A 15,491-nucleotide genomic window follows, 5' to 3' on the forward strand; every position below is an offset into this window, starting at 1 on the left:
ATCTATGATTTCAGTGGGAATCTTCAGCTTTTTTGAGATATTAATTCCCTGCAATTACAAAAATCTATGACTTTTTCTTAAAGCTTTTTTCACTTTTTTCTTTTGGAAAATTAAACAAACTTCATCTCCATCAAATTATTGTACCAAAGGGATTCCTAAAAGAAATGGTCAGGAAGCTTGTTGAAGTCTTTCAAGTTGTGGGAGGGTCCCACTCGATTAGTACAAAATAATAAGCCTTCTTCTTCTTCATCATCATCAACACAGATCTCTCCTCTTTCGTTTTATCTGCTGAGTCTATTTCTTCAAAATGAAGCAACTAATTCATCTCCATTTCTTTGTTCATCTCATCAAACTTAATCCAATATTCTTCTACTTGATCATTATCAACTTTAGCACTTTACCGAAATCCTTATGTCATGAAAATGGCAAAAGGAACACCACATGCAATGTGATTACTCACAAATGTCAAGACGCAGCAGCAGCAGCAACAATTCAGAAACTAATAGGAAGCACTACTACTAATGCGAATGCGAAGAGTGTGACAGCATCTGCAAATCCTCCTGCGACAGCATCTGAAAACCCTCCGGCATTATCACCAACTTTTCCTCCTCATGGTGAGTAAATTCGTTATATTTAGCTATCAAATAGATAGTTATATATGGGACTTTGAATGTGCATGAAAAATACGTCGGAAAATGTAATTTTAGGCATTTCATTTACTCACCTTGAACGACTCCCCATCCCATCTCATGAGAAAATGATTTTAGACGGGTGAAGCCCATCTTATAGTTTAGATGGTCGAGGTAAGAGGAAACACGAATAGAAATTTCCCAAAACGTGGTCAACTTTTGACAAAATTCCCACTCCAACTCACTGTTCATTTTGATTCCCAAAACTAATTTGGGAATCAAAGTGACCTTGCCCATGTTCGCTACTCTTAGCAAGATTGTCACCATATATAAATCAGCGAGATTAAAAAAATAATAATATCATCGATCTTGCTATTTTAAATCAGCAAGATCGTCACTTTGAAAACCAGTGATCTCGCTCTTCATGTTTTGGGAATTTAAAATGAGCAGAACATTGAGCCAGAATCGGAATTTAGTAATATTCAGTTCATGAAATGGTAATTTACCAAAAAGTCTAAGTGATCATACTTGTTTGTTAGGGATTAATATAAATTTTGTAGGGATACAATTTGTTTAATATATTTAAAATTTAAATAAAACACTGTCCTCAACCAACGGTTTAGAGACTCTCCATCTGAATTTTTCCAACCATCTCAATAGTATGTTTGATCTTTTGAAAATCAATCAGTAAACCTATGATTTTAGAAAAGTCTTTAGGCCAAATAATCTTTACTATTAAAAAGAGAGAAGGTGGAGTTGGAGTAGGAGTGGTTGGACATAAAAAACTTGGTCAACCAAAAATGGCATCATATTTACATTTATCCTTACTATGATGTATGATCAAGGGCATTTTCACAAAATAAATAAAATTACAATCGCCCGACGCTTATGATTAGTTAATTAGTTTACTAAATTTACAAAAAAAAAAAAAAAAAAAAAAGAAAAAATAAAATTCTTCTATTATCATCTCCAAAATCACCTCAATTAATAGTTTTATCCAAGAAAGAAATATATATACCACTTTTAGGAAATGAGGAAAATAAATATGTAAAATGCTTGCCAGATTGGTGTTTTAAGTGATTTTAGGAATTTAGGAATTCGATCAAACTTGCCCTTAGAAACTCTAGAAACAACTGAAAATAGGGAAATTAAAACCCGATAGCCCTTCCTTCTGTGAAAAATTGTTTGCTCACAGAATTTTGAACTTAGGTACAAATTTAATCTAGTCCAACCTTCAAAGGATATCACATTGACTTATGTAGGTTTCCTTTCCAGAAAGTTGAGACTGAATTACATGTTGATCCTGATAAATTTGGGGATCCATCAGCAATCAGTGGAGAGGCCCAGGAGCTTATAAGGAGAGAGACAAGGCAATTTGTGTCCAATGTGGGACAAAATTCAACACACCCCTGCACGTGTGGGCCGGATATGTGCTAAAGCACGTGGAGTTATGAACTGGGTGACATGGAGGAAAGAAAGGCCTGCTTTGATATCATGATAAATTTGGGGATCCATCTCAAAATCAATTGGCAATGAGTGGAGAGGCTCAGGAGCTTATAAGGAGAGAGACAAGGCACTTTGTGCCCGATGTGTGACTAAACTCAACAAATCCTAACCCAATTTCTACAAGTCTGAATTGAGGCATTTCCAGACGATATCTCCCATGAAGCATTTTTATTTTATTTTTTGCTACCAAAGGAAGATCTTCAAAGCTGGAAAACTAAAAATTACGATTTTACATGATGAAACTACAAATATTTCTTGAATGTTTTTTTCTAGCTTTCCTTTTGGATTTCAAATTTTGTTGACTTAACTTTTAACATCGACTTTCATATTCAAAATTGAACTTTACAAACACTCTTCCCATGATATATATTCTATACATTTGTATACTTTTTCATATTTCTACTAAATCCATGTCTTGATTGTTCTGCAGGTGATGTAATGATCCGCCTTCCAGTAGGTAATGTACCTGCAAAGAAATTTGTTTTATGATTTTCTATTTTTTAGCCTATTAATCTATAAAAAGTCTTATGTTCTCTTATTGCATGCAGCTGCAATAAGAGCAGGGATGATCATTAGTATTACAGCTATAATGGCAGTTATATTATATTGCTTGAGAAGGAAATTTTCTTTGAAAAAATTTATGGTTTGGAAGGAAACAAAGAATCTTCAAAGCGTAGAGACATTTTTAAAAATGAATGAATCTTTGATTCATAAAAGATACAACTATTCAGATATCAAGAAAATGACTAACTCCTTCAAAGACAAATTAGGCAAAGGAGCTTATGGTCATGTTTATAGAGGAAAGCTATTAGATGGGCGTATAGTGGCAGTGAAGTTGTTGAAAGAATCCAAAGGTGATGGACAAGATTTTATTAATGAGGTTGCAAGCATTAGTAGGACTTCCCATGTTAATATTGTCACTTTCTTAGGTTTCTGTGTTGAGTATTCCAAAAGAGCTCTTATCTACGAGTTCATGCCCAATGGATCTCTTGAAAAGTTCATATATGATCAAAAACCAATACAGAAAAATCCCCATATTCTTGAATGGAAGACTCTATATAAAATTGCTTTTGGTATTGCTCGGGGACTAGAGTACTTGCACGTTGGTTGTAACACACGAATCGTACATTTTGATATAAAGCCTCATAACATTCTTCTAGACCAAGACTTTTCTCCGAAAATCTCTGATTTTGGGTTGGCAAAATTGTGCTTTAAGAAAGAGAGTATCATTTCGACGATTGCTACCCGAGGGACTCCAGGCTATATTGCACCAGAATTGATTTCTAGAGACTTTGGAGGAGTCTCGCACAAGTCAGATGTATATAGCTATGGAATGATGGTTCTTGAAATGGTTGGAGGAAGAAAGAACATTGATGAAGAAGCAGAAGATATTAGTGAACTATATTTTCCTCATTGGATTCACAAGCGTCTTGATACATGCATGGATCTAGGACTACGTGGAATTAATACTGCAGAGGATGAAGAAATCGCACGAAAAATGATTTTAGTAGGTTTGTGCTGCATACAGATGGATCCATCGAGCAGGCCTGCGATGAATAAAGTGGTGGAGATGTTAGAAGGAAACCTTGAAGCATTGAAAATTCCACCAATGCAGTTTTGTCATCTCCTTCAAGATCACAAACAACTTCTTCAACCAAATCAACTTGGTGAAATTACTACTGTATGATGTATCTGAATATTTTTTCCTCGTGAAATAAATTATAAATTCATTTCATTTAATGAGAAAATAAATACTTTACATTTTTTTTATCAGCTTATGAATATCTGTATTTAAATCTCTCCCAAATAGAAAAACTCCAAAAATAGAAAACCCTTAAGAAAATATTACACAATTGTCCTGCACCCCTACAACTCTACATGGCACAACAGAATACAGGACATTTACACAACATCCACTAATATGATAAAGCCCTTGGAATGATCAAATGAACATTGTCAAATAAATGTGAGAAGTGATCTCTTATCACGCCCTCGATTTAGGATCTAGATTTTTCCAAATCTCGAGGGTGGAGTGAAAAAATAAAAATTAGGATCTTCAAAAACTTAAATACGATGTGAATTTCTTCCAAATAATTTCGACAAAGTTTCCTTTAAAAATTGGACTTATGAAAAAATTTCACCTGTATAGACATACATGTATAATCAAAATCTATATATCTAATTGCATTCCAACCACCATATCATAACGAATATATATCATTCATAAAAAAAAAAAAGAAAAAGAAAAAAAAGAATAACTATAAATAACTTAAAAGTATTACATATATCAAATACACAAACCACATCGATCGACAGTTATTCACATCATAAACACTAAGGGTCTGTTCGTTTGGACTTCTGTGAGTAGTTTTTTTAGCTTTTTCACTTTTAAACCTAAAAAGCGCATGGATTATTGTTCATTTGGGCTTTTATTGCTCCTGCAAATTTGAAATGAAGTCGAAAATGGCTTTTATGTAAAGTCGTCAAAGAGGTGTTTCATGAAATGGCTTTTGCGCAAAGCTAAAGAACGTAAAATACCTCTAGTGAAGTTACAGAAATATCCTTCATCTTTAATGAATTTTCCAACCAAATTTAACCTTAAAAAAAAAAAAAATCATTAAAAGTAGCTCGACTCATCAACTGCTGTGAGGAGAAAAGCTCAACGATTTTAGGGCATCATGACATCAACGACTTTCCAACGTATTCGTCTCTTTCGATTTCTATTTTTCTTGCTCAAACACAAACCTCTCTCAACCTACTTCTTTGACCAAGCCATCGTCCTCATCTCCTTGACTCACCAACAACCATCCCCCTTACCATCGCACTCACCTTCACCTCTTTCAATCACCAACATCCATCACCTTCACCTCCTTTACTCATTAGTTCCAACCGCTTTTGCCCATTGAGTAAAAGTGGGCTGATGCCCACATCGCTCTGCAAGCTCTCCATGGAGACTTTCCAACTTCAATAGATCTTACATTATATACATATCCATAATAGGGATATGGATAATCGAGAAATTTTGGTTTTTTTCCAAATTTAAATTTAGTAATTTTTTTCAAACACCTTTTATTTTCTATCTTACCAAACAATGGTGTTTTGAATTAGAGACTTGTTTGATTTTGTTACGAATTAGCTTCGAATTAGAGACTTTTATTTTCTAACTTACCAAACAATGGTATTTCAAATTAGAGACTTTTATTTTTTAACTTACCAAACGATCTTGTTACCAATTTTCTTTTATTTTCTAACTTACCAAACAATGGTGTACATAAAACTATCTATAATTTTCATATTTTTCTTTAATTTGACTTGTAATTGTAGACACCCCATTTTTGCATCCGCCTGATTAATCAAGTCGTCAACCCGATCGCAACAGTTCCCAATGATGGATGTTTATTCCAATGCTTCATTTTGTTATCAGATATGTTTCAGAAATCCGGATGAGGTATCTCGAACTGACAAAACTTTACAAATCACGCTACGCTAGGAAAATACGACCCCAGAAACGTAGAGATCATCATATTGCAGACCAAAAAGAAGCTTCACGATAAAAATCACTAAAAATGATCAAATTACTAAAATACCCCTAACATCAAAACAACCCTAGAGCCTGCATTACGCTTAGGAAAACCTACTTAAACACATAAAATAACAAATCGAAATCAAATAAATCATTTCGTCAATTTTCACAGAATTTGACAAAATTACGAAAATACCCCTCATAAAATTCATGACCATTTCACATAAAAATTTCATAAATGACAAAAATCAACATTCCCATTGAATTCCTTACGAAAAATTAATTCCAAAACATCCTGGAACATTGAAAAATGACTTAAAACGTAAAAAATCCTCTCCGAGGGTAAAACGATAATTTTACAACTTTAATAATTAAAAATTTTAAAATTAATAAATAAATCATAAAAAAATGTAAAAAGAAACATTAAAGTCAATCAAGTAAGACTAAAGTCAAGTAAGGCTAAAGTCAAAACATTAAAGTCAATCAAGAACGACTAAAGTCAAAGTATTAAAGTCAATCTCATAAGACTAAAGTCAAAACCCTAAATCAAAACACTAATCAAGTCAATCTCATAAGACTAAAAGTCAAAACTCTAAATCAAAACACTAATCAAGTCAATCTCATAAGACTAAAAGTCAAAATCCTAAATCAAAACCCTAATCTAAACTAATCAAGTCAATTTCATAAGACTAAAAGTCAAAACCCTAAATTAAAACCCTAAAGACTAAGTCCATCTCATGAGACCAAAGTCTAAACCCTAATTGAAACCCTAAAAAAATCTTAATGAAACCCTAATTCTCCTAAAAAACTTTATAAATAGGAGCCTCCACATCCTATTTTCGTATCAAAGAAAAAATCCTAGAAAAAGTAGGTGAAGAAGCTTCCACAACCTCCCCAAAATCCTAATTTTGGAGTCCCAACTCCTTCCCTAACACCCCTACTTCGATTTTAGCCTAAGAAATACTTAGAAACCTTTCAAAAACACTCTCAAAATCCATAATAAATTCAAAGCCTCCAGATCCAAGAAGGAGATACCTTGTCTCGAAGATCAGAAATCAGATCCGGAGATAGAACGAAGCAAGGAGTACGGTACAAGGAGCTATTTTCACCAGATCTGAGGGAATAGCATTTTTGCAGGTCGAAGGTAAGCTTTTTTATTTTATTTTTTAATCTAGGTTTGTCATTAGCGATGTAAATTTATTTGGGATAAGTAGAGACCGGCATTGGCCGGGCGGGGTTGGTGCCTAACACCTTCCAAGCCCATAACATGATCCTCGGATTCAGATTTCTGTAGTAGATTAGTTCTTTTTTTATCCATTGTAGAGTCAGTTTGGTTCCTAGACCATAATAACTAGGTGGCGACTCTCAAACCTCAAGGGTCAAAAGCGGATCCGCGCACCCCGCGGATCAAGGGCGCTTTCAGTAATCCAACATGACAAGAAACCTATTGATTAGCCACAAAAGATCGACATATCTCCACAAGGTCATCTCGCTCGAATCATTGAATGCATTGGCGAAACGAGTTCCTTCCCTTGATCTACCCATAATGTCCAATTCTACACCAAACTCGACTTTGCAAATTGAGTCCAATGTCAATTTCATAAATAGATCCTACCTTTGAAACAAGGAAAATCATAAAATTTATATCTTTCATCACAAATAAATTTGCGAGATAAAGGTAAATTACATGACACATTAAATTCAGACTTATTTGAAGATCAAATAATCGATTATGTAATTTCTAGATTTTGTTGCTCTTTTTGAAAATTTTAACTTTATTCACATATGATTAAAATAAATTAATTTGGATTCTTTGTTCGTTTTATATTTAGAATGAGAAAATTTATGCAATTTTTGAGAAATAATAGAATCTCTATTTCTTAACATCTCTCATTAAATTATTAGGGTGTTGTTAGATTAGTTGGATACTTTGATGGATAAAACAAGTTTGATAGCTAGATTTTGTTTATGAATTATTTTTATTAGATGGCGAGACAAAAAGTAACATAACAAAAAGAAACAAAGTCAAGAATTGATTATGCAAGATGGACACCCCATCTTTATAAGATTTGGGTTGATATATGCATGAAATTAGTTAAGAAGGGAAAAGACCCAGTACTTCATTTAATGTATTGGGATATTCATCTCTAATCACACAATTCCAGACAAAGACTGAGTTTTGTTACGCTAAGAAGCAACATAAGAATCACTAGAATAAAACTAAAGATATTTGGGCTAGATGGATTAAGCTAAAAGTCTGTAGTGGTGTGGGTTACGGTGCTATTAACAATAAGGTATTGGGGAACAATGACTGGTGGGATTCTTGGTTTGAGGTAATTTTTTATTCGATTACCAAATAGGAATGTCACATTTACTTATTCAAACTTATAAAAGAAGTTTATTTATTTTGTATAAAAATAAAATTGATGCACAATGGCATTATGAAGGACTGGAACATGTTAAAGAGTTGGACACACTATTTGGAAGGACCTATGCTACTGATGAGGGCAATCCATATCTATATGACCTATCGAAGGTTGATACTTCTCGAAAGATTCCTCCCAAGTCCCCTCAACTAATTGTACTTTTGAACTTAAAAATGGCGATAGTGTAAGCAATGGATGTTACCTAGTAAGAAATCCACCATTTCTAATCAATAATTCTCTAAACTTTTAATGATTTATTGTAAACACATGGGCTCTGAAACCTTTTAGGATGTTTGAGCTCATCTATGTAGGTTAAGGAGCTACCACCTTTCAATTAAGGTGTGAATGGATTCTAAAAGTGTTTTTTGAAATTCTATTTTTTCTTGGCTATAATGACTCACATATCTGAAGGATAATGTGGTTTTAATCTATCTAAAGAATCTAAGGTAAGGAAGTTCAATTAAGGGACAAGAAAGGTGTTAGGCACCTTGTCCCTCCTATCCAAAGATGATTATCATTGAATTGATCATAGATGAAGTAGCAAATCTATTTTTAAGGTTTTGAAAGTAGATGAAATTATAGAGAGTTTTAGAGAAAATTGGTTATAGTTTAGTTTTAAAAAATAGAGAAATTGAACTAATGAGCAAGCTAAAAATGGGAAAGGGCTCTTTCAGAGGTTTATATGCTCACTTGGGAGCATTTTTTTTGTTGATTTAATCTTTAAGAAATATCTATGGGTTAGACACCACCATAGAAAAACTAGGGATCTTTATGCGTGATTTGTATCCTCATGAGTTTGTTTTTGTATTGGTTTAGAGAGTTAGGTAGGGATCTAGAGTGATCACTACTTTTGATTCTTAATCTCTTTGAAAAATAAAATGTGGAGTGTGCAAGTATGTATGCCTATTATAATTTATCAATAGAAGATTACCTCCAAGGAGGGCTTACTCTCTAGCTCTATTGCCATTAAAGAAATAAGGAATGTAAAAAACATTTCCACTAAGAATATAAATTATATAAAAGCAAATAAGAAAAATAACATCTAATACTTGTCGATATTTGGGCTTCAAAACCTTTGGAGTTTTGAGCTCATTTACATGGGTTTAGGAGTCGTCACCATTCAATTAAGGTGTGGATGGACACCATGAAAAATATTTTAAAATCTATTTTTTTTTTCTTTAGCTTGTAGTGACTCTCATATCCAAATGGATAGGGAAAATGTCTTTCTAGAGATTCTATGGTAAGGGAATTAAGTTAGGGACAAGGAAAGTGTTAGGCACTTTATCCCTCCCATCCTAAGATGGTTACCAATTGTTGATCAAAAGTAAAATATGAAACTCATTTTTTTAGATTTTAAAGATAAAGAGAATTGTAGATAAAATTTAGGTAAAATCAACTATAATCTAGTTTTAGAAAATTGAGAATTAAGTTAATGTGCAAGCTAAACTTGAAAGTAGGTACTTATTGAAAAATTTTGTGAGTCTAGGATTTTAGTAGAAATCTACTTGGATTCTATCATTGTGAACCCCAAAGCATTTTTTAAAAGCTTATGTGTTGACTTAGCTTCTTTTTGTTGGTTTAGCCCTTATTAAATGTCTATGAATTGAACATCACCATTAAAGGACTAAGTACCTTTCATGCATGAATTGTACCCTCTTTGGGACTGTTTTTGTTGGCCAAGGGACTCTAGATCCACACTCAAACTCATAGCCTTTTTAGATAGTGGTGTGTACAAGTGTATATGAATGAGATGGACTTATCAAGAGAAGATTATCTCCTAAGATGGTTTACTCTCTAGTTCTATTGTCATCAAAGAACAAAAAGTAAAGAACCATCATTCTAGAATAGAAATTACATTAAAGTAAATAAAAGTAAAGACATCATATCTATGAATTTAAATTGCGTGTAAAACAAATGAAAGTAAAAAAACCTAATATAATGCTCTCAAAGAGCTAATTGAGGACTTATTGGGGGGGGGGGGGGAGGGGGGAGATTACATGCAATTTATTAAGAAAATGTAAATCTACATTAAAAAAATATGAAATTAAACTTGCAAATAGTAAAAATACTTAAAATAAAGAGGAGGATGATAAGAAGGGGGATTAGAGGGGGAAAATGGAGGGTTTAACCCCACTTTAGTCTTGTTCTTCTTGGGTTGAGCTCTAGGGATTTTTAGAGAGGTCTTGAGAGAATAAAAATGCCTAAGAGGTTTGGAAGAGATTTGGACAGAATTTTAGATCATCAAATGAGCTCCTCCTTTTGGGAAACCCTTAGGGGTAAATTTAGTCCTAATTCTTCAAGTTCGTAATAATTTCACTAAAATCTTCATGAAAAATATCTATTCCCTTTTTTAACCTTGGCCTTGATGGTCTTTATCTACTTGTTGGGGCTAACCAATCTTGATCATAAATGGGTAGGATGGTAAAAACCCAAAAATTCTAGAGAATTCTTGATGGAGGTTAGAATGGTCCTAAGACCTTGACTTTGAGTCAAATTGGAGAGAATTAGCACAAATGATATGTAATTATGTGATTGGTTTTTGGATAGATTGGTCATTGGGTAAAAGTTCTAGAGAATTCTCTAGGTTGGATAAACATATATAGGCTTTGGAAATTGGATAATTTATACTGAATTCCATTGGAGCCATGTGATCTTTGAAAAAGGTTAGAAGGGTAGAAAAGGGATTAAGGAGGGATTTCTTGAAGAATAAGTCATTAAGAGAGAGGATTAAGGAGTCATTTTTCTCAAGAAAATTCAAGTGCACATGGGTTTCCAAATTGTTCTAACTATCTAAGTTGAACTCAAGGTTTGGCCAAGCTCAATTTAACCTTTGCAAACTTGAGGTTCAGCCAGGCTTAAATTAACCCTGGTCGAACTTGAGGTTTAGTCAAGCAAAACTTTAACCCTGGCTAAACCTAAAAATGGCTTGGTCGAACCTAAGATTTGTTCATACAAAAATTTGCCTTTGGTGTGGGTGTGGCCATTTTAGGATTAAATATGGCCTGATCGAAGGTAAGGTTCGGCCAAGCTCAAAATTTCTTTTGAAAATGACCTTTGGACCATCTAATTTCTCGAATGCTAGGTTTTAAATTTTTTTGAAAAATTATTTAGGTAAAGCCCATTTTCAGAAGATTTTTAATGCTCTCGAGCTCGGCCTAGGCAAAAATGGGGTGTCTACAATACTAATGCTCTTAAGGAGCTTATTAAGGACTCATATGGGGAGATTACCTCATAAAGGAATTACTCTCTTTCTTCTAACCTCAAGACTATGAATTTAAAGAAACTACATTACTAATGAAAAACTTGCAAGTAAAAAAAGTGCTTGAAAAGTAAATAAGGGAAAATGTGGGAGTAAGGAGGATAATAAAGGATTTTCTTGGCTTCACCTTCGTCTTCTTCTTCTATTTTTTTTTATATTATAGAATTTGAGAGACATTTGGGGTGACAGGAAGACTTGAGAGATTTAAGAGGAAAATTGGACATAATTAAAGCTCACTCTTAAGCTCTTCCTCTATTTGTCTTGGGTGGGTCTCCTATTTATAGGATTTTAGGAGACCCTTAGAATAGTTTGGTCCTAAAACCTAGAATTCCTAATATTCTCATTAAAACCTCAATGATAGACACTAAATACCCTACATTAGCATGTCTTTAGTAGTCTTTTGCACCTCAATGAGTCTAATCAATTATGATCATCAATGAGTAGTGGTGTAATTTTACTCAAATTTCTAAAGAATTCTAATTTAGGTGTAGAAGTGTCATAATTCGTTGACTTGAAGTTAAATTCTAAAGGCCTTAGCTAGATGGCATGTAAATTGGTGTTTGAATTTTGGACATTCTAGATTTTCTACCTAGCTAGGCTTCTAATAATCTAGGGATGAAAGTGTCTTTGCATACAATTTCTAGAGCCTTCTCTTGGATGGGAAAAATTGTCATAGCCTCTTTAACATGATCAATTTATATTGGACTCCATAGAATTGGCTTAGGATTGTGAGCAAGATTGGGAGCACCTAAGTAAATCACCTCTAATTTGCTTGTAAACAGATGGGGTTAAAGAGGTAACTCTACTTGAGTGAGGACCAAAAAGGGACCTTGGGCCAATGATGGATGACAATGAAGATTACCAAAAGACGTTTGGTGGGAAAAATTATGGAGGGTTAAGGCATGGGTAATAATGGAATTAGGGATGGATTAGTTGAGGAAAACTTCAAATTAGGAGGGTTTATGAGGTCATTTATTATAGAGGATCTCGTGCACACATGGACGGGCTAATTGCCAAATTGACTTGGTCTTATGCAAAGAACAACCAAAAGAAATTGAACTTGGATGTTTTTGAAGAGCAACCAGTGCAAAATATACCTGTGCCGTACAAAAAGAAAGGTTATAACAAAAATGGCTTGGCCATATGTCGCCAAATGGCTCGGCAAGCCTATGTTTGTCGTTTGTTACATATGACCAAGTAAAAACTTGGTTTTTGATCATCTCCTTGAGTGGCATTGATCGGCCTAACTGGGTCCTACTCAATTGATTAAAAATAAATTCTCTTTATTTGGTCATCACCATTGGATTTCAAATGAGCTCTTGGACCTGTTCGATCAATTTGAGGTGTCTAGAGTTGCCCTTCTTTACGAGAGTTGTAGGCGACGAATCACAAAGACGTAGACTTAAACACTTATTTGATCGGATAAGATTGAGCGTATAAGTTTTTCCAATCTCGCCTTAGCAAAATTGAATTGAAGTGAAACAATAAAGTACAGGTAAGAGATGACCTTCCCAAACTTTCGTCTGATAGGGATGAGGTACAGCTTAATTCTTGATTCTGTGGCTCAATGTATGGCTCTTGGAAACCTTGAATCGACTTTCTAGCACAATGTAGTGTTATGAAATCGTTTGAAAAAGATATGTAGATGTTGATAAGATGGCTTCAACTCTTACTTTCATTCAGTAAAACTGTATCGGTTTCTTGCATGTTTGCTTTGAAATCTTTATGAATTTGGCTTCATCTTTGAGAATTTCTTACTTTCTGATTCTACTACATTCCTATTTTTTTTTAAGATAATTTTTTGTTCCTTGCTTGTGCTTTTGAGAATGATCCCCTGGGGGATTTCTTAAAGTGCATGATTATGCAATGCTTGAGATTCTATCGGAGTCAAATTGTACCCACTGGGTGATATATCGAGTGTTCATCATAGGCATTTTTAACTCACTTTATTTTTCTCAAGTTTTGATCTTTCCTCTCAACTCAGTGACCCTAATTTTGACTTTTTCTTCTTTGTTGATTCTTTTTTTGTATTTTAACTTTTCCCATTTTTTTTCTTGGTCATGGCTGAGAGGGTCACATATGCAATTTTCTTGGCCATTTGATGTTGAGGGACATTACCCTTTTGCTTTGCCTGTTTGTTCTCAAGAATGAATGATGTCTTGGCTTGGCTATTTTCACAATGGGGCAATGACCCACTTGCTTGGTCGTTTGGTGACAAGTGCACATGCTTTAATAAAATCGAGGATATGCTCTTCACTGGTTCACCTTAGCAGACAGAACCTTGTTCTTTCCCCTTTGACAATTATTTTGGCGATTTGAACCTCCTTAGATCACATGATTTTCACCAATTTTTGAACTAGACCATGGGTACTGATCTCGAGGATCTCAATTTTTGAATGATTTAAATTGGCTTTTTGGGTGATTTTTGGCCAAACGAAGCTATGAATCTGAATTTCATATGAAAGGTATGATTTTTCTTGAATTTCTGTCCCAATTGGTTTGTTTTGAGCTTGAACCTGATGTAATTGGTGTGGAATTGATAGAATAATTGGGAAAATGAGGGGGATTTGGTGGAATTTATGATGAATTTCGACGCATTTGGGTATTTCAGAGTGCTTTGATATCGAAATTGGGACAAATCTTGATGAAATTGGATTGGATTTTAGATTGTGGTAGATGTAGGGAATGAATTGGGTGGGTTTGGTGGATTTATTTGGATTGGATCGAGGGGTTTAGGTTTGAATTCGACGAAATTGAGTTTTTGGTTAATTTTGGGTTTATTTTGATTGGAACTGGCTTAGCAATTTTTCAAATTGGGTTGATTGGAATTGAATAGGTTAGATTGGGCCAATGGATTTTGACATTAGGTGGGGCACTTGAGTTTGATTAAATTTTGGCTAATCTCTTATTTTAAAGAGATTGATGAATCCATATTAAACTAGTTAGATTTAATTCAAATATTTTCTTTTCTTGCATGTGTTTTTAAAGATTTTAATAAATTTTTCTTCAACAACATTAGATCTTAAATATTCTTTAATTATTTCTCTTTATCTACTATACTCGACATGACCCGTTATTATTAGAATAAAATTCATTATATTGGATGCTCATTGTGATGGAGGATCATTGGGCAATAAAATATTTTCAAGGAGGAAAATTTTGACTAATAAATTAAATCTATTTCACAAGGGTTTTTAATGAAAAATATTTCGAGTCAAGGTCCTTAGTTGGATTCTTGATTTGAGTTATCTGTCAAAAAATTGAATATTATTATTTGATTTAATTGGGTTATTTTGGTGGATTCATTCTCCTTAGGCTATCTTAAATTGCAAGTCTTTCTTAGTTTAATTATTTTTTATAAAATTTAGTTTTTCTTCAAAATCACATTTTTTTCCCCTTTGATTTTCTAAAATATGGAATATTAGACTTTCAATCCTCAGTGGAACGACATTACTTGCCAATCTAAAGTAGGACTTTCAAAAAAAAAAAAAATATTTATTTATTCTTGTTCTTTTCATAGACATCTTTATGTGACAAAACACCTGTTAAAATTGAACCTAGTTTGTTGAATTAGGTAGAGATAACAGTTTCATAGTTTGCTAGTTCGCTTTGCTAACTTGGAAAGAAAAAAAATTGAGGTTTTTCAATAATAGGTTGAGGCATTAGATCATTTTTCATTAATTAATTAGAGAAGACCAAGGTTCAAGGGGCATGCCATTAGTTTTAAACAACTTGGGGGTAGATCAAATATTATCAAAACAATGGAATTGATAAAATCAACATGTAAGGTTGACTAGTATGGTTGGGTAGACATGTTAACTAAAAACATAGGGGTATGTCATACATTATGAAAAAATAAAAGTTTGTATGATAAGCGAGGGGTTGCTGATACGTAGGATACCATACAAATACCTTCCATGCGAGCAATACCATGAGGGCTGCAAGATGCCATGAGGTAGAAAGGGATTCGTTTCGGCCAAAGCCTTAACATAGACAATGGACTTCCTCTAGCCACGTGGCCCTCTGTCGTTGGTGTCTTTGGAGGGTCTAAGCCTGTGATCTCGACATTTCCTGATCAAAAGTTGGCGAGGCCAGTCATTATTACTATTGAATAGTGTGGATAAGGTCTTTTGATAGTTAAGTAGAAA

At 33.7% G+C, this 15,491-nt stretch overlaps 1 pseudogene across 1 annotated transcript; it reads left to right on the forward strand.

The window, feature by feature from the left end:
* The first annotated feature begins 267 nt into the window (after positions 1-267).
* LOC147394355 (LEAF RUST 10 DISEASE-RESISTANCE LOCUS RECEPTOR-LIKE PROTEIN KINASE-like 2.4 pseudogene) lies at positions 268-3,937 on the forward strand (annotated as a pseudogene). Its single transcript, XR_015181463.1, has 2 exons — positions 268-614; positions 2,566-3,937. The product of XR_015181463.1 is annotated as an LEAF RUST 10 DISEASE-RESISTANCE LOCUS RECEPTOR-LIKE PROTEIN KINASE-like 2.4 pseudogene (transcript).
* The last annotated feature ends 11,554 nt before the right edge of the window (positions 3,938-15,491 follow it).

This window comes from Akebia trifoliata, chromosome 9, assembly GCF_017979445.1.
Source record: "Akebia trifoliata isolate Shusen 1 chromosome 9, ASM1797944v1, whole genome shotgun sequence".
Taxonomy (NCBI): domain Eukaryota; kingdom Viridiplantae; phylum Streptophyta; class Magnoliopsida; order Ranunculales; family Lardizabalaceae; genus Akebia; species Akebia trifoliata.